General features: G+C 45.6%; 1 long non-coding RNA gene across 1 annotated transcript; it reads right to left on the reverse strand.

Annotated features, from left to right (window-relative positions):
- Positions 1–7,241: 7,241 nt before the first annotated feature.
- Positions 7,242–21,167, reverse strand: LOC128314700 (uncharacterized). Its single transcript, XR_008296583.1, has 3 exons — positions 20,115–21,167; positions 16,941–17,699; positions 7,242–11,042 (listed from the first exon to the last, which is right to left on the reverse strand). It is a non-coding gene; the product is annotated as an uncharacterized LOC128314700 (long non-coding RNA).
- Positions 21,168–23,946: the final 2,779 nt, after the last annotated feature.

Here is a 23,946-nt window from a genome sequence, read left to right on the forward strand (position 1 = left end):
CTTTAATAGAGGGCTCTTACAGCATCTTTAAAGTATTACAAATAGGTCTTAAGAATGAGCTGTCATTTTGTTATTTCCATAGCCGGACAACATCAGCCTGCTAAACCGTTCCTTTTTCAGAGACTTGGATACCATCCGAAAGTGTCTTGGTATCTTTGTTTTTAACTTTTGTGGCTCGTAGAATTGATGTAGCAACCTGAATTTGATACAAGTTCAGTGTGTTTTCCTTTAAGAATTAACTCATCTTCCTGGGCTTGAAACTGTGAACAGGCGATGTCTGACCTCATTCAAACACTGCTGATGTACTTCTCACCCAAGAAATTTCAGATTTCAACAAGAGGCCCATCTTCCTAAATGACAGTAGTCACGAGGAAGTGAGCGTCCAGACCTCGTCTTACGACAGAAGCCAGGATAACACCCTCCATCGTGTTCTCTGTATGACAGCAGACGGTGCAAACTGTAGTCAGTTCCTTACTCCTTCCCCACCATTTGTCCACCCAGAGCCTCTTCTTTTTCTTTCCGAGGAGACAGTTCTAGTTGAGGTGAGCGAAGTCCTTCTGGGGGCCTTCACAGCACCTGTGCGTCCCCTCCCAGTGATGTCTACATTTTCTGGAATGTCAACAGTCTGTTTGCTGAGCGTGGTCTTCATTCTCCCAGTTGGCCTCCCTATCCTGATAACCCATCATGCCCCTACCTGGGCCAGTTACTCAGCCTAGAAGGGTGTAAAATTCATTGTGTGATAAAATTTTGCAGGAGTCCGTCGGAACTTCCAGACCCTGGACCACAGGATCCAAAGTAGGCATTGGCACCGGCGATAAAGCAGAAGTCTTAGCAATTGGCAGGGTTCGGCAGTGGCGTGCCAGCGGGAGCACTGGCCGACTAGCTGGGGAGGGCGGCAGAATTTCTTTTTTTTTTTTTTAATAATTATTTTTTTAAGTTTACTTATTTTGAGAAAGAGACTGTGTGAGTGGGGGAGGGGCAGAGAGAGAGAGGGAGACAGTGAATCCCAAGCAGGCTCTCTGCTGCCAGCGTGGAACCTGATGCGGGACTTGAACTCACAAAACCATGAGCTCATAGCCTGAGCTCAAGCCAAGAGTCGGATGCTTAACCGACTGAGCCACCCAGGCGCCCTGGCAGAATTTCTTTATTAGAGGTTCTGAGCGGGAAGGGAGGCATTGTGGTTGCAGGTTGCTAAGAGACCTGGCTTGGGCTTTTACTTAGATTTCTGTCTGCCAGCATGAGGTATTTGGGGGTGCTTAAGTACTGGGGGAGGCAAAGTCTCTGATCCCCCAGGGGTGATGAGCAGACATTATAGCTTTATCCCTATTTGGGGAATGCTGGTCTGCTGAGTCATGCTAATCATAAAAGGGTAAAGAATCGAGGAACATTTGAACGTTAGAAACAGACTCTGGTTTCTGTGTTACTTTTTTTTTTTTTTTAATTATTTTTTATTGTGGGGGAAAATGCATAACATGAAATTTGCCATCTTACCTCTTTCTAAGCGTTCAGTAGTGTTAGGTATATTCCCATTGTTGTGCAACACATCTCTAGAACTTTTTCATCTTGCAAAACTGAAACTCTATAGTCATTAAACAGCTCCTGTTTTTCTCCCTTTCAGCCCCTGGTAGACACCATTCTACTTTCTGTTTCTGTGAATTTGACCACTCTAACTCCTCACATAAATGGGATCAGAGAGCATTGGTTTCCATGCTGTTTTTGAAAGCCTGGACCCCTTGAAACCTTCCTGATGGCCACCAGGGCATCACCACCCTCCTCCCTCTGTGGCCGCTTCTCAGTCTCCCTCTTGGGGGGCTGCTGCCTGTGCTCAGCCCATCGGTACTGCCTTCCTCCCTACCCAGCGTGTCCCCTGTACGCTTTTCCTGGGTGGGCTCCCTCAGCCATGGCTCCAACCACAGCTGATGGCTCCTCACATCCCCTTCAGGATTTGTTCCCCCTGAGCCTCTGCCTTGAAGCCTCTGCTCCATGTACTCTCTTCCCTGGTTCACTCCTACACACACTGTGATTTCTGATGTCGAGCCCCTGGAACCAGGAGAGAATAACTTTCTGTTGTCTGAAGTCACCCTGTTTGTGATAATTTGTTACAGCAGATTCAGGAAATCAGTACAAGCCCCGAAGCTTTACTAATGTTGTATTACCTGACCTGGGTTATAAGTACATGGGGGTTACTTTCTTATTGTTGTTTTCTTAAGCTTATTTTTACTTACTTAGAGAAGGAGAGAGAGAGAGAGAGGGAGAGAGAGAATGAGTGGGGTAGGGGCAGAGAGAGAGGGGGAGAGAGAGAGAGTCCGAAGCAGGCTCTCGCAAACTGTGAGATCATGACCTGAGCTGAAATCAAGAGTCAGATGCTTAACTGAGCCACCTAGGTGCCCCACTTTATTACTGTTTTTAAACTGTACATACGTGTTATATATACATATATGATTTCGATGACAAAATAAAAACCAGCAAAAAGAACAGCTAACGAGTATCTGGGCTTTGAGGATGTCTTCAGGTTGGGCACATTTGGCCATGTGTTTGCTGGGTGTGCCATGATAGAGGCAGGTCTGTGGGGCATGTGTGACAGGGGACATTCTTAGTTGAACTTGAACATCACAGATGATGGGATGCAGCGAACAGCTGAGAGGCCGTGAAAGCTTCCTGTATCATAAGCAGGAACTTCGTGTGATCGTGGACCAGACACCATCCCAGCAGGTGCTTTGTCAACAGGAGGATGAGATGCCCTCCTTCCCGGGTGCAGCAAGCTGTGTCCCCTCACAGGGAAGGTCCTAGACTGAGGAGTTTAAGTGGAAAGGCCATCTGTGGGGCTGCGTGTGCATGCGTCCCTCACACAGCTCTGTCGGGACAGCTGACCTGCAGCACCCGTGTGGTGTGCGGCCAGAGGGTTTCCTTCTTTGATCTGATGGGGGATATTTTGGGAATAGCTAAGCACGAGCCCTGTCTGCCTCGAAGTGGCCAAAGTCTGAGTAGCCCAGTCGTCTCCAAGATGCTCATTATGGCACTGGGCACACCTGGCTCTCTGTTGCTGCCCCTGTGAAGCTTCCAGGAGGAGGGCCTCACCAAGGGCCAGAAGGAGCTCCCCCTGATATCGACATAGGGGCCTGTGGTAGGCGAGCACAGCCGCCACCCACATGGTGTCATGGGACTTCCTCTCCACCTGCCTCCCTCAAAACCCCGTTGGCTTCGTGAACCTGACCTCCAGGACAGCCCTCCTCTTCCATTTTCTCGACCAGGGCTATCAGGACGGTGTGGTTTTTCTCGCTGCTTGGTGCCCCACCTTGCAGTTAGAGGAGATAACAGCCATCCCAGGAAGTCTCTATAAATGTATATTTTAGCAAGAGTTTTTTTTTTTTAAAGGATTGGAAAGTGAATATCGAACACTTTATGTGACTATCCTAAACAAATGGACACGGGCTCTGAGTGTAAGACAAAAGTGCACTCTGAAAAGTGGGTAGAGATGGGAGAAAATCACTTTATACCCCTCTTAAACCTCTGTTAAGTTCTGTTTAATGGATATTCTGGGAAAAGCTGGGCTGCCCCGCAGCTGCAGCCAAGTTGTAAAACTGTTTGGGATGTAGAAAGGTTAGTAAAGAGACCGACTGTGCGGTCATTTCTAACGATCTGATGGGAAGGGTATTTGGAATGGTTTAAATGCTGGCTGCCGAGGAAACCAATGATCGGAAAAATAACATCATGGGGCTTTTTATAAGGCCCGCTGGTATCATGATGCAATGTGATTATTTTTCTGACTTTCTGTTTTTGCCACAGGAAAAGGAAGACGGGAGGGAATCCGAGGGGTGCTCAGATGCTTAATTACCAGTGCTTCTCTCAGATAAATTATAAACAGGCAGTTAAAGAATTCTCTTGCTACAGCGGAGAAACAAAGCAGCCTTTAAACACTTTGGATGTCAACATGCCCTCATTTCAAAAGCACTAGAGCTATGTATAACCCTGAAGATAATCTTTTTCTCCAAGGAATTATTAAGCAGAGTTAAAAAAAAAAAAAAAGTAACCCCAACTGTTCCCTCCTGAGCCCATAGCAGACATCATTAATCAATCAAGGCAGATTTCCATCCCCCCTGCCCTACATGGACCTGAGATGCTGCCCCAGAATTCTTCTCAACAATATGTGCCTGATAGCTACTATAAATAGATCAGAATTGGCACATGAGCTGAGCCAACTACAGAGACACCTAGTCCGGTGGTTAAAAGTGTTGTCTTTGGAGCCAAACCTCAGTTCACCCACTTAAGCTTTCAGATAAGTTTCCTGACCTGCGAAGTGCAGATAAGAATAGTCCCTATCTCGTTGGATTGTTGTAAGGATGAAATTAATTGCCACACCTAAAGAGCTTAGGCCAGGACAAAGGGTAAGTAGTCAGTAAATATTATTTTTATTTTTCCAGAGTAAAAAGCTAAAGACGATCATCTATTTAACCCTGGAGAAAGAACTAGATTAAGATTTAGTAGTAATCTATAAGTTAAAGATTTACTCAACAGACGTATGTTTAGCAACTATCATATGCCAGAACACGTATAGAACGTTGGGGATTCTGTGGCTAGGGAGACCAGCAAGGCACCCTTTTTACCGAGGTGATATAAATAAATCTCGCTCTGAGTTGGCATCCTTTGAAATGTAATGAAATATCGACAAGTTACTGGTTTACGTTCAGTTGTTTTACATCAAAATTCTGTTTGATAGAACAAGAATAATTGAGAAGCCGAGTGGCCAATTAAATATGGAAAGCTGCTTAACCTCATTAATAAACAGGGGAATAAATTAATACAACAGTGAGAATGGAGGTGGGGAACATGAGAGAAACAGAAGATTAAATCTTGGCATTTGACAGCCAAATATAAGGGATTCCAGCAAGAGAGAGGAGAGGCAATTAAGAGGAGCAAATCACCAAGGAAATAATATAAAAATATGTCCAGGCCCGAGGGACGGGTGTCTCTTGATGCAAAGGTCCGCTGAAGTGCGTGGCAAAATGAATGAAAGAGACCCTCACCACCAGGATATTTCTGAATCTCATAGATTGAAACAAACAAACAGAAAGGGTTGGGAGAGTGTTGGAAACTAGTTGTATGCGAAGAAACAGGAGTCAAAATGGCGTTGGATTTTAACCCACAGTTTTATACCCAATCAACCAAGTATGAAGGTAAAACAAAGGTGTTTGTAGACTTCAGTGACTTGAAAAAATAACTTCTGTTACAAATAACTTGAAAAATTAACTTCTGTAATTTTTTTAAAGGTAAGATCATGACTCATAAATATAAAGGGAGCATGTGTTAAATATCATACTTAACTCATTATTAGTGAGGGAACCAGGAAGATGTTACAACCAGTTTAAAAGAAGCCAAAGCAGCACTAATTTATATGGAATAAAGGAATTTTGTAGTGAATTTACAAACAGGTACGAAACTGCCTTTTTATATGGAGTGGAGAGAGGGACCCGGTTTATTTATTTGCATGTCTAAGGATAAGAATTATTTTTGCATTGCTATCAGTTATCTACAATTTCCAGAGTTGTAAAATAGCTCAAAGGCAATGAAAGGCACAGAGCCCCCACGGAATCAAAATCACATGACTCCAAAGGAGGTGCTCTAAACAATGCATAGTTTTTCACTGAAGCACGTTTTTCAAGTGCACTCCCAAGAGATTTTTATTAGGCTACTACTAGAGAATATGAGTCGTCAAAAGGAGGGAGAAAATTAGAAAGACGGGGGTGGAGGGGTGTCTGGCTGACTCAGTTGGTAGAGCACCATGACTCTTGATCTTAGGGTTGTGAGTTCGAGCCCCATGTTGGTGTAAAGACCACTTAAAAATTTAAATTAAAAAAAAAAAGAGGGGCGCAGAGAGAGAGAAGGAAATGGGATCCTCAAAACAAGGACTAGGTATCCAACACTGGAAGGTGTGAAGAGAAGTCCCCAGATAGAGCCGAGCATGAGGTCAGAGCCCAGCCAGCCACAAATGCGGGAGGAAGGACTCCTGAGGGCTCCAGGAAGAAGAAATGGAACTGATGTCCTTGAGCATATGGAGAATATCACGGAAAGGCCCTTGGCAGAGATGTGAACGCTTTTAGAGAACACTAATGATAAGTAATAGAAAGTGGAGTGAATAAAAAGAAGCCATCGCTGACTCGGGATCCTGGAGGGTCGCACAGGACTGGACCTAATAATGCTTACTTGGCTCAGCATAGTCGTAACATAAATACTGACTATTTTAAAAAAAAATTTTTTTTCCATTTATTTATTTTTTGAGAGACATAGAGAGACAGAGCACAAGTTGGGGAGGGGCAGAGAGAGAAGGAGACACAGAATCCGAAGCAGGCTCCAGGCTCTGAGCTGTCAGCACAGAACCCGATGCGGGGCTCGAACTCACCAACTGTGAGATCATGACCTGAGCCGAAGTCAGACGCTTAACTGACTGGGCCACCCAGGCGCCCCAATACTGACTATTCATCCAAAAAGTGGCCTAGAGCTGGGTTGGGGTGATGGGGGAGGGAAGTGATGGGTGTCCCTGTGGGACAGTTAGGTACTCACGCACCAAAGTTGGTGAATAATGTCTAAAATGATACATTAAGTGCGCCTGGGTGGCTCAGTCAGTTAAGCGTCTGACTTCAGCTCGAAGACATGATCTCAGGGTTTGTGAATTCGAGCCCTGCATCGAGCTCTGTGCTGACAGCTCAGAGGCTGGAGCCTGCTTCGGATTCTGTGTCTCCCTCTCTGCCCCTCCCCTGCTCGTGCTCTGTCTCTCTCTCTCAAAACAAATAAACATTAAAAAAAATTAAAAATGATACATTAAGAAATAACATTAAAGGGCGCCTGTGTGGCTCTTGGTTTCTGCTCAGAGCGTGATCTCAGGGTTGGTTAGATGGAACCCTGTGTCAGGCTCTGCTCTGGCAGGTGCGGAGCCTGCTTGGGATCCTCTCTCTCCCTCCCTCTCTCTCCCTTCCTCTCTCTCTGCTCCTCCCCTGCTCTCTCTCTCTCTCTCTCTCTCTCTCTCAAAATAAATAAACTTTAAAAAAAGTTACATACATTGAAACAAATAGCAGTAGGAGCATACTGTTCGTAAATACGAAGATGAAATACCAGAGACACCAGCTAGAAGGGTTGCCCGTGGCTGCCTCTGGGAAGTAGTTCCTGGTGGTGAAAAATCTTAGCGCCGGGAACTGCTGCTTTTCATTAAAAACTTATATACGTGCATATACCCACACACGCATATATATGTACAACTATACATACATTTATTAAAAATAAATTGAAACAAAAAACGGTTACACCTAAAAAAGGCCTATGTTATCAAGTGCTGGTGAGGTGTGGGAAGTCTCCAACACTCCTAATGAAGTATAAATCGGCACAGCCTTTTTGGAAAGGTCACTTGGCAGAATCTAGTGAAATTTTACATGCACGTACCCGTCAACCCAGCAGTCACACTTCTTGGCCTTTATCGCCAGAGAAACATTTGCACATGTGCTCAAGGAAGCGTGCCTAAGGATGTTCCTGGAGCACTGTTTATAAGGTTAAAAACGATGATGCTATAAACGTCCAGCAAAGGGAGACTAGCGGAACCACAAAAGAAAACACAAGTCTGACTTTATACTCTGCTGCTGACATGCACTATATGTACCATGTGCCAATTAGGCAATATCTCTCTGACACTTAGTTGAGCGAAAAACACAGGGTCCAGAATAACAACATTAATGGTAAAATTGCAGTCACCCCCACACAGAACGAAGCCCCGCCCCCCCCATGCAGGTCTGTATGAGTTTTTTTTATTTTAATACCAGCTAGTTAAGGCACAGTGTTATATAAACTTCAGGTGTACAACAGAATGTTTCAACACTTCCATGCATCACCTGGTGCTCATCGTGACAAGTGCCCTCCTCAGTCCCCATCACCTATTTTACCCATGAAGCAGTATATTTTTTTTATATGTTCACATAAGCATGTCCATGCGTAGGAAAAGTTCTGGAAGCATACCTACCCAGCTAGTAACGGAATCAAGTGGGTACTGCCTCTGTGCTGTCTTTTGAAGGGGAGGGACAACATTTTTAATTTTTAAAAAATATTATTTTGAAAGAGAGAGTGTGAGCAGGGGAGGGGCAGAGAGAGAGGGAGACACAGAACCCAAAGCAGGCTCCAGGCTCCGAGCTGCCAGCACAGAGCCCGACGCGGGGCTCGGACTTATGGGCTGTGAGATCATGACCTCAGCCGAGGTCAGATGCTTAATGAATTGAGCCAGCCAGGCACCCCAATCTATTTTTAAATTAAAAAATTTTTGTAAATCATGGTGAAATACAGGTAACGTGAATTTGCTATCTTAATCATTTTGTTTAAGTGTACAGTTCAATACATCCACTTTGTTGTACGACCATCTCTAGAACTCTTTTCATCTTAAAATCCGAAACTCTGATACCCTTTAAACGGCAACTCCCCATCCCCTCCCTGCAGCCCCTGGCAACCACCGCTGTATTTTGTCTCTGTGAATCTGACCACCCCAAGCACCTCATATAGGTACATTGTCCAGTATATGTCTTTTCGTGACTGGCTTATTTCATTTTGCTTAATGTCCTCCAGGTTCATCCATGTTGTAGCACATGTCACATTTCTTCCTCTTTAAAGGCTGGTTTGCGCTGGCTTTTTTTTGCTGCGAATGTATACCTGTATTTCAGTGAAACTAAAAAGAAACACAGTTTTCAAAAGGGAAAGCAAATACACACTTAGAAAAATAAACTGGCAGGAAAGACATAAAAATGTTACCATACATTTCTGGGTCAAGCGATTACAGTCATTCATGTTTTCTTTCATATTCTTTTTTGTCTGGATCACGTGTTATTAAGCGCTGGAAGAAGTATTAAAACTAGAATGCAAGAAACTGTGCTCTTCTGATGTCGTGGGGTCGCCCCCGGGGCAGCCCTGCCATTTGGAAAGAAGCGTCTGCGTTGGTGCCTTGAGTGAGCTGCAGCTCTGTTGACCTGGGAGGTAGGGGAGGGCTGATTGCACCCAAGGCCTGGCCCGAGCGCATGGCTTACTCCCAGACTGGGGTCACGGATCCCAAACAAGTAAAAAAGATGTTCAGTTTAATTCATAACACGCGAATGACAAGTTGGAGTACAATGGAGTTCTACTTTTTTTTTTTTTTTTTTTTTTGCCTATCAGTTTGGCAGAATTTGATACTATTTTGTTGGTGTGTGGGTGAAGCTATAGCAAAACAGAGCAGATTGGTTCAATCCCTATGGAGAGCAGTGTCCATCAGAATTACAAATGCACCTGCCCTTTGCCTCGGAAATCCCACTTCTCGTAATCCGTCTGACAGATAAACGTGTGGACGAAATTATACATACATGATGATATTTGTTGCAGTGTTGTTTACAATAGCAAAAGTTCGGAAATAGCCAGTGGGGGACCAGTTAAATACATTTCTGTCATTAAGCCACCCAATCTGTGCGTGGAGCTATGGTGTCAGTGGCTGTGGTGAGTGGGGGAGGAACCACGCGGAAGGAGGATTTGCATGTATGTCACCGGATGGCCTTCTGTCGTATGTTCTTTTTCAGGACAAAAGGCCACGTGGTGAAATAAATGAGCTCTGTGCCTCAGTTTCCTGGTCTCTAAAAAAGGAAATGATGATTCTCACCTCCTAGGGTTACCGTGAGGATGACAGGAGCTGATTCATGTCAAATGCTTCTTTCAAAGCCTGGCACAGAGTGAGCACCATATATATAAGCTTATTACCCAGGCTGCCGCGTGGAACAGGGGGTGGGCTTGTACCAGCCCCCCACAGACGGGCTCCTCAGCCATGGGAGGGGGAGCCCTAGCAGTCAAAGTTCAGGCTGCTCGGAGACAGACACTAGGTCATGTCAGAAAAGTCAAGTGAGATAGGAATACATCAGGGGCACCTGGGTGGCTCAGTCTGTTGCCTGGCCGACTCTTGATTTTGGCGTGGGTCGTGATCCCTGGGTCATAGGATCGAGCCCTAGGTTGGGGGCTCCACGCTGAGTGTGGAGCCTGCTTGGAATTCTCTCTCTCTCTCCCTCTGCCCCTCTCCCCCTCTCAAGCACGGTGTCTCTCTTTGTCTCAAATTAAAAAAAAAAAAAAAAAAGGAATGCATCAGAGATTGTTCTGTAGCTGACACGACCCAGGATCGTGGGCCTGGGCCACACGTGCTGGGCTTCACACCCTGGTGTGGATCTGGGCTAGGCCTGTGACTTCATTCCTTCGGGAACCAGTGGCAGTAGAGGTGGGAACTCCCCCTTGAGAAGACCTATCCTTCCCATTCCGAGGGCAGCGAGCCCCCAACCAAACCCCTGGAAGTCCGGCTGATAGCTACAGGAGAGCAACAGGAGGGGACAGGGAGGCCCATTCCCAGGGCCTCTTCCACTTACGCTCACAGTTCGCCCCCCAAACCTAGTCCCAGTGCACAACTAGCTGCCCAGTGGAGAAATGGTCTTCCAACTGGTAGACTGCCACCCTGAATAAATTAAGTCCCCTGGGTGAGGGAAAGTGTCTGGAACTAGGGAGGGGTGATGGTCGTGCAACCTTGTCAGTGACTAAATACAGAATTGCACACTTCAGAAGGGTGGCGTTTGTTATGTGAGTTTTATCACAATTTTTTACAATTGGACTTGTGTCACTAAGGAGTAAGCTGCAAATGAATGCTGGGGCAGGCAACCAGCAGGCTTTCGGTACCCGCTTTTTAATGGCGGCCACTTAGTTGCATTAGGTCTCTCGTGGCTTCTGGGCACCAGGGGCGGGGGGTGGGGCACCACGATTGACAGCCTGGGTCAGGTGCACACTCTATAGCTGGGGCTCAGGGTTTGGATCTAGCAGAAGCTGGGTAGGAGTGCGAGGTAGACACACAGTTGTCCTGACTTTTGCGGGTAGGATTTAGCGAGGAAGCTTCCTTAAAGTGAGGCATGCCCGCGTTGGCACCGGAGGCGCACGGGATTCCTTCCCATTACCTGAAGGAGCTGGTCACCAGTGGGCTTTGGGACAAACAAGTATCCACAGGTGGCGGGGATACAATCCTGACGTAGTGAAGAGAAGAATGAGCTCATAACACCCTCGTCAGTTTTCCAGGGGCAGTCTTAGAGCTCTATTATCTACCTTCCCCATTTTGTGACCATGTTTTCTCCATGGTTTTCTCAACAGTCCAGGCCAAGCCAGGTGTTTGCTTTTGAACTGGACCCGTTGGCTCTTTGTAAGCCATACCCCACACTGAGGCTTGCTCTCTCTGAGATCACCAGGAACGTTTTGTCTAGGTGGGCCTGCATGTCACGAAATACAGCCCCGACTTTCATGAACTATTACCTGGGAAAGAAAGGAGCGAGCATAGCGCAGAGAGCACAGGGAGTGTGACTAGAAAGTGGCTTTCTTAGCTGCCTCGCCTGCCTTGGGGGTCCCCAGAGGCCTGAGTCCTGCCCAGGTGCCTGAAGCTCAGAATAAGCAGGGCAGGGAATGGGAGAGGAGGAGGGGAAAGAAAGGGTTAAGTCCGTCCAGGTTTTTCAATGTGATGAAACCAGGGTGGAGGGTCTGCCAAGAACAGGTCAGGTTCAAAACAGGAAGCCCCAGGGTAGTGATAAATGGACACTTCTCTGTAGATTTTACATGGATCCCTAGGGAAAGTGCTGGAACTGATCTCATTCAACAGTTTTATTTTTTTTTTTTTTAAACAAATCACATTGAGGAGGAAGTGGACAATGAGCTCTCCAGGTTTGCCAATGACACTAATCTCTTCCAGGTGCTGAAATGCCAAGGTAGCGGGGGATCCCTGCAGGAAGCTCCCGCAGCATTTACTGGGAGGGGCAGGAAAATGGCCCTAATGACGGGCAGGAGTAAAGCGGCATTCTGGGAGAGCCTGGGTTCTCTCAAGCCCCACACGTGCACTTCCTGGGGTGCCTGCAACAACCAGTGTTGGTGGAGGCAGTGGGGGAGGTGGGACAGAGGTGCTAGCACCCCTGGCCCACCTGGAGGCCCCTGTCACCACCTACCCCCTTCCCCCCCCCCCCCCCCCCCCCCAGCCTGTACACAGAAGCCATGCTCGTCTGGCTCCCCGGCCTCCATAGGATTCCTCCAGGAACTGCTGTTGTCCCCTCCGGCTGCAGTGCCTGGCTCTGTGGGCACCTGCACTGGTTCTCTCCCGTTCCTGCCAGTGCCTCCTGCCTGCCGCGCGAATTGTTGATCTTCCCTGGCTTCGGACCGTAACCCTCCTCTGCCCGAATGAAGTGTGGGGGGAGCTCAACCTGTCCCCAACCTGGGTACTGCGTCCTCTGCCGTCATTTGGTCTTCCCACCCCTTTCAACAGACTTGGCCCACCATACGCGTCCTTCTCCCCGCCCCGCCCGACCCCACTCTCCTCTGACCAGCATTTGCTAGAACAGAGAAGCCCCGCCTCAGAATATCAGAATACGTTTCCCTAGAATCACAGCCGATGCTCACCACTCCGCTGGGGCTCTGATGGGGCTTCTCTGAGTCCCTCATTTCTGCTGGAATCTTCACCTCAGCATCAGGTACTCTTGATTCAGACATGCCGGCTTTGTTTTATTTCACCTTAGTGCTTCCCCTCCCTTCCACCTACCCCCACAAATGGCTCTGATTCTTGCTTTCAGGCACCATAAACAAGATACAAAATGTTCTCCTAGTGTTTACTTTCCAGGCCCCAGAGGTTCAACCAGCCCAGCCTGGTCTGCACAGACTAGGCAGTTATCAGAGGATTCACAGCAAAGAGAAAGCCCCCTAAGGGTGAGAGACTTGGCCCCATCCTGCTACATACGTTAATCACAGATGAATCTGTAACATTTTGAGAAGCAAACTTTCTTAAGTTTGAGTTGTTGCAAGGGCGCCTGGGTGGCTCAGCTGGCTGGGCATCCGACTTTGGCTCAGGTCATGATCTCATAGTTTATGAGTTCGAGCCCCACATTGTGCTGTCTGCTGTCAGTGTGGAGCCTACTTCAGATCCTCTGTCCCCTCTCTTTCTCTGTCCCTCCCCTGCTTGTGTTCTCTCTCAGAAATAAATGAACATTAAATTTTTTTTTTAATTTTTGGAAGGGGAACAAATGAAATAATTGATTCAGACAGGGATCCTCAATGAGTAGTACTAAAATCATTTGGTGAAAACGAATTGAGAAACAGGATAATTGCCTCGTGCCTAACCCCACAGAGTGACTTGCTAATCACAAGGGGAAAAAATAACCTCATAAAATAAAACTCTGTGGTCAACTGATCAAATTTAGCATCATTAATAGAAGGGCATATTATGGAGTTCCTGATGTCATGTGATGTGAAATATTCTTGCCCCCAGTGGTTAATCTTAGTCTATTCACCTTAATTTTGCAACCAGAGTTCTGGGAAAGAAATAAGTCCTAATGACCTAAGGCATCTATGTTAGAGTTCTTCAGAGAAACAGAACCAATAGGGTGTGTGTGTGTGTGTGTGTGTGTGTGTGTGTGTGTGTGTGTGTGTGATTTGTTACAAAGAACTGACTCCTGCAATTATGGAGGCTGAGAAGTCCCAAGAGTTGCAGTTGGTAAGCTTGAGACCCAAGAAGAGCCAATGTCTCCTTTCAAGTCTGAAGGCAGGAAAATAATCATGTCCCACCTGCAAGGCAGTCAGGTAGGACTTACTCCAGGCCTTTGTTCTCTTCAGGCCTTCAACTGATATGATGGGGCTCACCTACATTAGGGAGGGCAATCTGCTGTACTCTACCAATTCAAATGTTGCTCTCATCCAGAAAACACTGTCACAGCCACACCTAGAATAACGTTTGACCAAAATTCTGGGCACCCTGTGGTCCAGCCAAGTTGACATATACAGTTAATCATCACACAGCTTCCTTTGTATATAATGAATTAATTTCTCCCTAGAATCACTTTAGTACAGATGAACCTCAGTTGAAAAAGCCCAGTTTGGAGGTGCCTGGCTGGCTGAGTAGGTAGAGTGTGCAACTCTAGTCTCAGGGTCATGAGTTCAAGCCCTATGCTGGGTATGGAGACTACTTTAAAGAAAAAAAAAAAAAAAGAAAGAAAAGAAAAAGGGTCCAGTTTAGAGGAAATAAGGGGATAGAGGGACAAGTTAAATGGCATACAGGAAACAATCAGAAAGATCTGGAATGTGGGTTATTCTACAAAAGAACTAAACCTGGTTTCTTTAAAAAGTCAATGTCAGGGCGCCTGGGTGGCTCGGTCGGTTAAGCGTCCGAGTTTGGCTCAGGTCATGATCTCACGGTCCGTGAGTTCGAGCCCCGCATCAGGCTCTGTGCTGACAGCTCAGAGCCTGGAGCCTGTTTCAGATTCTGTGTCTCCCTCCCTCTCTGCCCCTCCCCTGTTCATGCTCTGTCTCTCTCTGTCTCAAAAATAAATAAACGTTAAAAAAAATTTAAAAAAAAAGTCAATGTCCAAAAAAAAATGTGGGAGAGACTTTTCTGGAATAAAAGACACCTAACAACCAAATACAATTTGTGAACCTTGTCTAGATTCTGGTTCTATAAAAAGAGCTATAAAATATATTTTGAGGACAATTGGGGAAATCTAAATATGGACTGGATTTTAGATGATATTAAGAAATTACAGGGGCGCCTGGGTGGCTCAGTCGGTTAAGCGTCTGACTTCAGCCCAAGTCACGATCTCACGGTCCGTGAGTTCGAGCCCTGTGTCGGGCTCTGGGCTGATGGCTCGGAGCCTGGAGCCTGCTTCCGATTCTGTGTCTCCCTCTTTCTCTGATCCTCCCCCGTTCATGCTCTGTCTCTGTCCCAAGAGTAAAATAAACGTTAAAAAAAAAAATTAAAAAAAAAAAAGAAATTACAGTAGGGGCACCTGGGTGGCTCACTTGGTTAAGTGTCTGACTCTTGATTTCAGCTCAGGTCATGATCTCACAGCTCAAGAGTTCGTGCCCCACGTCAAACTCTGCATTGATAGCGCAGAGCCTGCTTGGGATTCTGACTCACCCACTCTGCCCCCCCCCCTCCTGCTCGCTCTCTGTCTCTGTCTCTCTCTCTCTCTCTCAAAAAAAAAATTACTGTAAACTTCCTTAGGTGTGAAAATGGCACTGTGGTTATTTTTAGGAGGTGCATACTGAAGCATTTAGGGGTGAAATAGTTCTAAAACTTATTTTCAAGCATTTTAGCAACCCCTCCCCCCCCGCCCTTCACATGTTTATAGATAAAAGCAAAAGTGGCAAAATGTCACCAGTGATGAAGTCTAGGTGGTGGGCTTATGGTGAGTCTCGTGGTATTCTTTCAACTTCTCTGGATGTATGAACATTTTTATAATACTATGCTGCTGGGAGTGAATCTGAATATATCACAGGCATGGGAGGGGTCAGTGGAAAAATCTCTTCATTCTGTGAGGCTCAGAGTAGTATTTTGGGCTGAATTGTGCCCCCCCCCCAAATTCATATGTCAAAATCCTAACTCCCACTATCTCAGCATGTGACTATCTTTAGAGATAGGGCCTTTACAGAGGTAATTAAGGTCAAATGAGGTCAAGGGGGGGTGGGTGGGTAGTGTCCATAAAAGGAAAAGAAATTTGCACACAGACTGGAAGAGAGAAAAGACAATGTGCTAGGAACTAAATGTTTGTGTCCCCCGCCCCCAACCCAACTCTGTGTTGAAGCCCTAACCCCCTCCGTGTGATGGAGACTTTGGGAGACCATGAGGTTTAGATGAGGTCATGAGGGTGGGGTCCTGTTCTGGTCAGGATGTTTGTGTCGTCCAAAATCGGACCCCTCCACGTGATGGTATTGGGAGGCGGGGCTTTTGCGAGGTAATTAGCATCAGATGAGGTTGTGAGGGGAGAGCCTGCACGAGTGGGAATAGTGTTCTGGTAAGATCTTGAGACAGCTTGCTTCCTCTGCCCCCGCTTTCTGCCCCACGAGGGGGTAACGTATTAGCAGGCACTCTGCACCCTGGAAGAAAGCCGTCATCAGAACGTGACCAATGCGGGCACCTTGGACTTCCAGCGTCCACAACTGTCGTTTGTGAGCCCCCCCCCCCCCCCCAGTTTGTGGCGTTTTGTTACAGTAGCCTGAGCTAAGACAGGCCCTCGTGCTGGTATTAGTGCTCTGATAAGAGGAGGAGACACCAGAGCTCTGTCTACCACTGGAGCCCGCGGGGAGAAGCCGCCTCTGAGCCAGGAAGGGGGCTGTCACCAGAAGCTGACCAGGCTGGCACCCTGAGCTTGCACTTCAGTCTCCGGAGCTGTGGGAAAACACACTTCTTACTTTCTCTTTTTCTTTAAAAAAATCATTTTTGAGCAGCAGGCAAAAGTTCATTAGAGTATAAGGCCAGAAAAGAAGAATAGTATGAAAGCTCTCTTTACAGAGAGGGGGCATTCGAAAGTGAATGCCCCTTTATTTTTTAAAAAAAAATTTTTTTAACGTTTTATTTATTTTTGAGACACAGAGAGACAGAGCATGAACGGGAGAGGGGCAGAGAGAGAGGGAGACACAGAATTGGAAGCAGGCACCAGGCTCTGAGCCATTAGCCCAGAGCCCGACGCAGGGCTTGAACTCACGGACCGCGAGATGGTGACCTGAGCTGAAGTTGGACGTTTAACCGACTGAGCCACCCAGGCGCCCCAGTGAATGCCCCTTTAAACAATTTTTTTTTAATGTTATTTATTTTTGAGAGAAAGCACGAGCGGCAGAGGGGCAGAGAGAGGGAGACACCGACTCTCAGGAAGGCTCCAGGCTCTGAGCCGTCAGCCCAGAGCCTGAAGCAGGACTCGAACTGTCAAACCACGAGATCATGACCAGAGCCGAAGTCGGATGCTCAACCCCAGGCGCCCAGAGAAAACCAATTTCCGCCATTTAAGCCACCCAGCCTGTGGTATTTTGTTACAGCAGCCCAAGCAGACCGGTGCATGATATAAAGACACAAGGAGAAGACAACTGTGAACAAGCCAAGGACAGAGGCCTCAGAAGACACTCACCCTGCGAACACCTTCACCTCAAACATGTAGTCTCCAGGACTGTGAGACATTTCTGTCATTCGAGCCCGCCTCATCAGGTCGGCCCTAGCAAACTAATACAAGTATCATTCACCATTGTTTACACTTCCTTTAAATGAGACACGGCCCTCACACAGGAAACAGAGTTCAAATGAGGCAAAGTTCACACTCTTCTGTGCTTTCCTGTGGTTAGGACAAGTTGGCAGCGAGAGGCCACCCACCTGAGGGAGGGCAGAGAGTGGGGTGGGGACACGCCCGTGGGACTACCGACTCGGTTCTACTGTAGCCTTCAACTTTGGAATCTTGACCGTGGGCATAGCCTTCGCTTTTTAATACTTATTTCCTCTTATTCTGCCATGGTCTTAATAGACTTGCATTCTGTAACCGGGCTTCAAGGTGCAAAAGGTATATGCAGCATTTGAAAGGAAGTTTCTCCTGTGGGAGTAAAGCCAGGAATAGTCCACACTTGAGAGACGAGATCAGAGGTCTGTAGAAGCTGCTCACTCCGAGGGCCTACACGCAGGTCTTCTAAAATAGCATTGTGGAAAGAGCCCTGGCTTTCGGTTGGACAGACATGAACACACGTCCTCCCTCTTCCAATTAAGAGCGCGAGTGAGACTCTTAATCAGCGCAATTTGTACAACTCGCTGGGGCCACGCTTCCCTCATGCTGTCAAATGCACCCAGCTGGCCGGGATGCTGGAAGATTAGGGCCGTTGGACGCGGAGCCTGGGAACGATGCCTGGACACAAATGGAAGCCTTTACCACTGCTGTTTATTGGGAGACCCAATAAAGGCGGCGGAAATGCAGTGTGAGGGAAGGACAAGTAAATCTAAAAGAAAGCTGCCTTGACACTAAGAGGAGTTCAACTTCTAGAAACAGAAAGTACAATGGCCACCAGAGGCAGAGGGAGGGAGAAATGGGGACTTATCGTTGAATAGGTGTCGAGTTTCAGTTTTGCAAAATGGGAAGAGTTCTGGAGATGGATGGTGGTGACAGTGGCACCGCGGTGGGAATGTACTTAAGGCCACTGAACTGTACGCTTACAAATGGGTAAGATAGGAAATTTTGTTATGTGTATTCTTCTACAGTAAGAAAAAAAATGAAAAAAAAGCTACGTTATTAGCCCATTAGCTAAAAATGAGAAATTAAAAAAAAAATTTTAATGTTTTTATTGAGAGAGACAGAGCGTGAGTGGGGGAGTGGCAGAGAGAGAGGGAGACAGAATCCAAAGCAGGCTCCAGGCCCTGAGAGGTCAGCACAGAGCCCGACGCGGGAGCCCAGTGCAGGACTCGAACTCACGAACCGTGAGATCACGACCTGAGCTGAAGGTGGATGCTTAACCAACTGAGCCACCCGGTGCCCCCCCCACCCCCCACAAAGGGCTTAAAAGCCAACAACTCTAAGCCTTAAAAAAAAAAAAAAAGGATAGATTTGAAAATGTAAAAAAAAAATGGAAATTCTGCAGGGTGACTGTTACTATAAACGAAGTAAAAAGACAAAAGACAAACTGGGAGAAATGTATTCAATTTATATCAAACAGAGCTCATTTCTCTGTTGAAGAAAAAGAAGTCCACGTGTTAGGAGAGGGGCTTGCAAGAAGGCTAGAGAAGGGGAGCCCCGGAGAACATGAATTCTGCAGATTCCCCTGGGCCTTCCGGAGGTGCCCATGGAGGGGGCAGGTTGGTAGGCCACAAGTCCTTCAGGCTTCATAATGTCCCAGCTCAGGTATCTCTCTGCATTCTCTGGATTTTATTCTGAGATCTGTTCAGACTCATATTAGGGCCCAATAAATATTTATTGAGTGATTTCATGTATTAGAGGGTATTGGTTTGCTAGGGCTGCTGTAATAAAGTGCCACAAACTGGGTGGCTTAAAACTGGAAATTTCACAGCTCTAGAGGCCAGATATTTGAAATCAAGGTGTCAGCAAGGCCACATTCCCTTTACGTGCTCTCGGGAGAGGATCCTTCCTCGCCTTCCTCCTCATTGCTGGTGGCTCCAGGCGCTCCTTGACCTTTGGCAACATAAATGCCTCCAACCTCTGCCTCTCCTCATCTTTAAGAAGACCAGTCGTTAGATTTGGGGCACACTGTGGGTGGCTCAGTTGGTTAAGCGTTCGACTCTTGGTTTCGGCTCAGGTCATGATCTCACGGTTTTCGTGGAATCGAGCCCCACATCAGGCTCTGTGCTGACAGTGTGGAACCTGCCTGGGATTCTCTCTCTCTCTCTCTCTCTCTCTCTCTCTCTGCCCCTCCCCACTTGTACTGTCTCTGTCTCTCTCCAAATAAGTAATTAAACTTAAAAAAATATTTGGGCACACTGTATATTAAAGATGATGTCATTGTAACATCTTTAACTGATTATGTCTTCTAAGACCCTATTTTCAAATAAGATCACATTCCGAAGTTCTGGGTGGACGTGAACTTTTGGTGGACACTATTCAACCTATGACACAGAACTGTTTCAGTTGCCAATTACAGAGAATGCCATCTGAGTAGGTTAAACAAATAAAAATGATAATTGGGACAATTAACAGGAAAGTGTAGGAATATATGGAACTTCAAGAATGGCTTGACCAAGGAGCTCAGTTTCTCTCATTCAGGTCTATCTTCTGCTGTGTTGGCCTCATTCTTAGATTTCATCTTGTGGCTTCTGGCAACTCTATTCTCATATCATCCTTATTGGTAGCAACCCTGGTAAAAAGTATCTAGTACCTCTTCCTGAATACTAAGTTCAGCAAACATTTCATGTATATCTTCAACCAGTCACTATGGCCAGGCCTGAGTTTGTATCTCAGCTCTAGAGCCAGGGGCAGATCTAGTTCCAATGAAAGCACACAGAGAATGAAGGAGGGGTTTTCCCCAGAGTGAACTTGGGGTACTATTTCCGGAAGTGTGAGTAGGTGCTAGGTAGTAAAAAGTGTAGTCATCCACTAGAATGTTGATGAACTTTCTCCATTGTCAAAGAGCTCCTGAAAGGCAACTCTGGTTTTCACATCTGTATTCCTGAGCCCTGGATAGCAGCAGGCCCTCAAGTAAGTGTTTGCTGAGTTGTTTTCAATTTTTAACATAACTTAGTTTCTAAGGGATTTATCCACTGTAAACCTGAGACCCAGTTCCTGAACCAGGTGACTCCACCCCATTGAACTACTTACTGCCTTTTGTAAAACCCTATCCAGGTATACCAGTTGGCCGTCTGTTATGAAATTCTTCTTGAAACTTAAAATTCTTCTTCCATGAAAGGGAACTGAGAAAAAAAAAAGGCTCATTTTGGGTCATCATGGCAGCAAAAAAACACAAGTAGTAGATAAAAGTAAGGAACAAAGAAATACGTCTCCACCTTCCCCTTTTGTCCCAATATGCACACACAAAATCTCAGTGTCTATGGATGTGGAGTGCTGTTACTCACATACCCTGGAGCCCTGGCGGAGAAAACAAGATTCTGTGTTTAGGCACATGCCATCCAGTGGTTTAGGCTTGAAGTGTTGTACCTTAAACACCCGCGGAGGGTGTCCCAAGTGCCAGAGGAGCCATTGCCCAGAGAGTGAAGTCAGACAGCCCTTGAGCTAGATGAAGCTGGACTGTGTAACCACACCGTGGAGTTTAATTTGCTGACCTAGATGTAGTTTGCAGCCCACAAAACCTCATACCACAGCAAAGCTTTTCTTGTGCTGAGACAGCTGGCTGAGCACGATGTTGCAATGACTCAGTTCTTAGTAAAGGGTCTGAAGAAATTAGGGGCAGGGCTATGGCCCTGAGACCACAGCTCCAAGAGACCTTCCTGTTTATTCCAGGGTGAGAGAAGGGGAACCTTCTGTTTGTGGGCACTGGTGTTCATCAGAAGGGACGAGGCTGGGGCTCTGGGTTCGAGCTGTGTATACACGGTCCACACATGATGGTCAGACGATTATACTTAGACTGATCATTCAGACTTAACCACGCAGGCCAAAAGCATTTTTGGAAAGTGGTCTTCAAACTACGTGAATCAAGTCATATTTCTCCTTGACTTCCATTTCAAAATTGGGACTAGTTTACATGAGGAAGCCTATTTCAATAAAATTAGGGTGGAAAACATTGGGTTCTGAGGACTTCCCGTTAAACACAGCAGATTGAACATGTGCATCAGCCTCAAGCCTCCTCCCCAAGCTCTGCTAAGATGTGGGTAAAGAGACTTAAAAAAAAAAAAAAAAAGCATATAACCCATAAGAGAGATAAGAGCAGAGAGAGGGGTGAAAAAATCCTAGCTGAAGCCTATTCAAGGGAAATAAATTCACTTTGGATTTAACTCCCTATTGTGAAATATATATCTAATAATAAGTTGTTAGACATTGTTACATTGGACAGTGTGCTCTGAAATACTCACCATCTTTGTATGAGTGTGTGTATGTGTATGTTGTTTTGGTGGACACAATTTTACATAAATTTACGCTCTAAAAAGAATACATCTTAGAGTGTGTTAGTAGAAAGAAGGGGAAGAAGATTTAAATACATCCATGTGAGTTTATAATATTTTTAGTATTTATGATATTTATAGCATTTAGTACTATAAATATAAGGATAGTATTATTTATTTAGTATTTATATTTACTAAATATATTTAGTGTTTTAGTGTATATATATATATATATTTAGTATTTAGTAGTAGTAGTATTTTTTAAATTACTATTTGAGACGGAGGGAGGGAGAGAGAGAGAGAGAGAGAGAGAGAGAGAGAGAGAGAGAGAAAGTGCACAAGCGGGATAGAGGCAGAGAGATAGAGGGAGACACAGAATCCGAAGCAGGCTCCAGGATTTGAGCTGTCAACACAGAGCCCCATGTGGGGCTTGAACTCATGAACCGTGAGATCATGACCTGTGCCAAAGTCAGACTGTTGACTGACTGAGCCACCCAATAGTATTTTTAATAGTATGGTATAGTATTAGCATTTATAGTATTTTTTCAACCTTAGCGGTGCATTGGAATCATCTTTAAGTGCTTATTAAAAATGAGAATTCTTGTTAAAAAATATATATACATATATTTACATATATGTATTTACATATATACATACACACACACACACATAAATGAATGAAACAATAGGATTGTGGATGGCAGAATTGTCAGGAGTCTGGTTTTCCTTCAATTATTCATTTATTTATTTATTTTTAAATTTTCTTCAATTTTTTGTTTTGAAAATTTTCAAACATACAGAAAAGTTGAAAGAATACAATACTCACCCCTAAACCTTCCACGTAGCTTTCACGATGATCACATTCACTACATTAGTTTTTTTTCCTGTCTCACACTTTCTTTGGTTAAAAAATTTTTTTCTGAAATTAGTAAATTTCAGACATGCTGACATTTCACCCTTGTTGTGGGTTGACTTATGTTCCCCCAAAAGACAGCCTGAAGTCCTCAACCTTCGTACCAGTGAACGTGACCTACCTATAAGTAGCACCTTTGCAGATGTAATCAAGTGCAGGTGAGAACGTACTGGAGTAGGGTGAGCCCTAAATCCAGTAACTGGTATCCTTATAAAGAGAGAGAGATTTGAAGTCACAGAGAGGCACAGGGGGGAGGACACGTGACTTGAAGGCAGAGATTAGAGTGAATGTGGTCCTGAGCCAAGGAACAACAGGGATTGCCAGAGCCCCAGGAGCTGGGGGGAGCAAGGAAGGATCTTCCCCCAGAGGCTTCGGACAAAGCATGGCCCCCGCTGACACCTTGACTTCAGACCTCTAGCTTCCAGAACTGTGAGAGGGCAAGGTTCTGTTGCTGAAAACCACCTGCTTGAGGTTATTTTGTTACAACCGTTCTAGGAAACTAAGACAACTTCTACATACAGGTGTTACCAAAATGTGGGTATTTCACAGGAGTAAAGACATCCTCCTCATAACCAGTACCATCATCACATCTGCAGAAACTAACAATACTTTTGTAATATCCAGTCCATAATCAAAAGGATCTAATTGTCCTCCAAATATCTTTCGTAGATTTTTTTTTTTTCATTTTTGGTCAGAATCCAATCATGGTACCTTTTATATTCATTTGATTGTTAAGTCTTTCTAACCTCTTTGATTCTAAAGTAATCCACCTTTTTTTTGTTAAATGACATTAACTTTTTGGAGTGTTAATGAAAAAATTATTGTCAAATGATAACGAAGATTATTGTAATAAGGGAGAAAGATTGTGCTCAGCTCTGAAACAAGGACAGGTGGGGATTTATAGCCAAAGAGCAGGATGAGGGCATCGGTGGATGGACAAGTACTGAGAGCAGACATCAAGGGTAAGTGGGATTCTTGCTACACTGGCCTGAAATGACTCGCTAAGGGCAGGTCAGGGACTTAGACATCAAAGCTGGGCGGAAGACCTTGATCCGAAGTCAAGGGTGATCAGATGTCAAGGGTGGGGGATGATTTAGCAAGATTCTTTGCTAAGACTAGCTGGGCAGGCTCAAGACAGAGTGGGGACCAAGTTCAAGTCCTAATCAAAAGACATTCAAAGGAGCCTGACTAAAGTCCGGTCAAGGAGTGAGCCTTTGTCACCGGTCAGTTGTCTTATGGTCTGTTGCACATTGTGAGTTTATCTTCTTGATTTCTCTTGTTCCTCTATCTCCATCTTTCTCATGTGCTGGAATGTAGTCATGAGGCTTGGTTAGATTCATGGTAGTTACTTTGGCAGGAATAATTCACAGGTGGTATTGTGTATTTCAGATTATATTACATCAGAGGCACCTGGGTGGCTTAGTTGGTTGAGTGTCTGACTCTTGATTTCAGCTCAGGTCATGATCGAGCCCCACACTGGGATCCGCACTGACAGTGCAGAACCTGCTTGAGATTCTCTCTCCCTCTCTCTCTCCCTCTCTCTCTCTCTCTCTCTCTCTCTCGCTGCCCCTCCCACGCTCTCTCTCAAAATAAATAAACTTAAAAAAAGATTATATTACATCAGAAGGTGCATAATTGTTGTACTATTGGTGATGCTCTGTTTCATTACTCAGTTAAGATA

The sequence above is a fragment of the Acinonyx jubatus genome, chromosome A2, assembly GCF_027475565.1.
Source record: "Acinonyx jubatus isolate Ajub_Pintada_27869175 chromosome A2, VMU_Ajub_asm_v1.0, whole genome shotgun sequence".
NCBI classification, from domain to species: Eukaryota; Metazoa; Chordata; class Mammalia; order Carnivora; family Felidae; genus Acinonyx; species Acinonyx jubatus.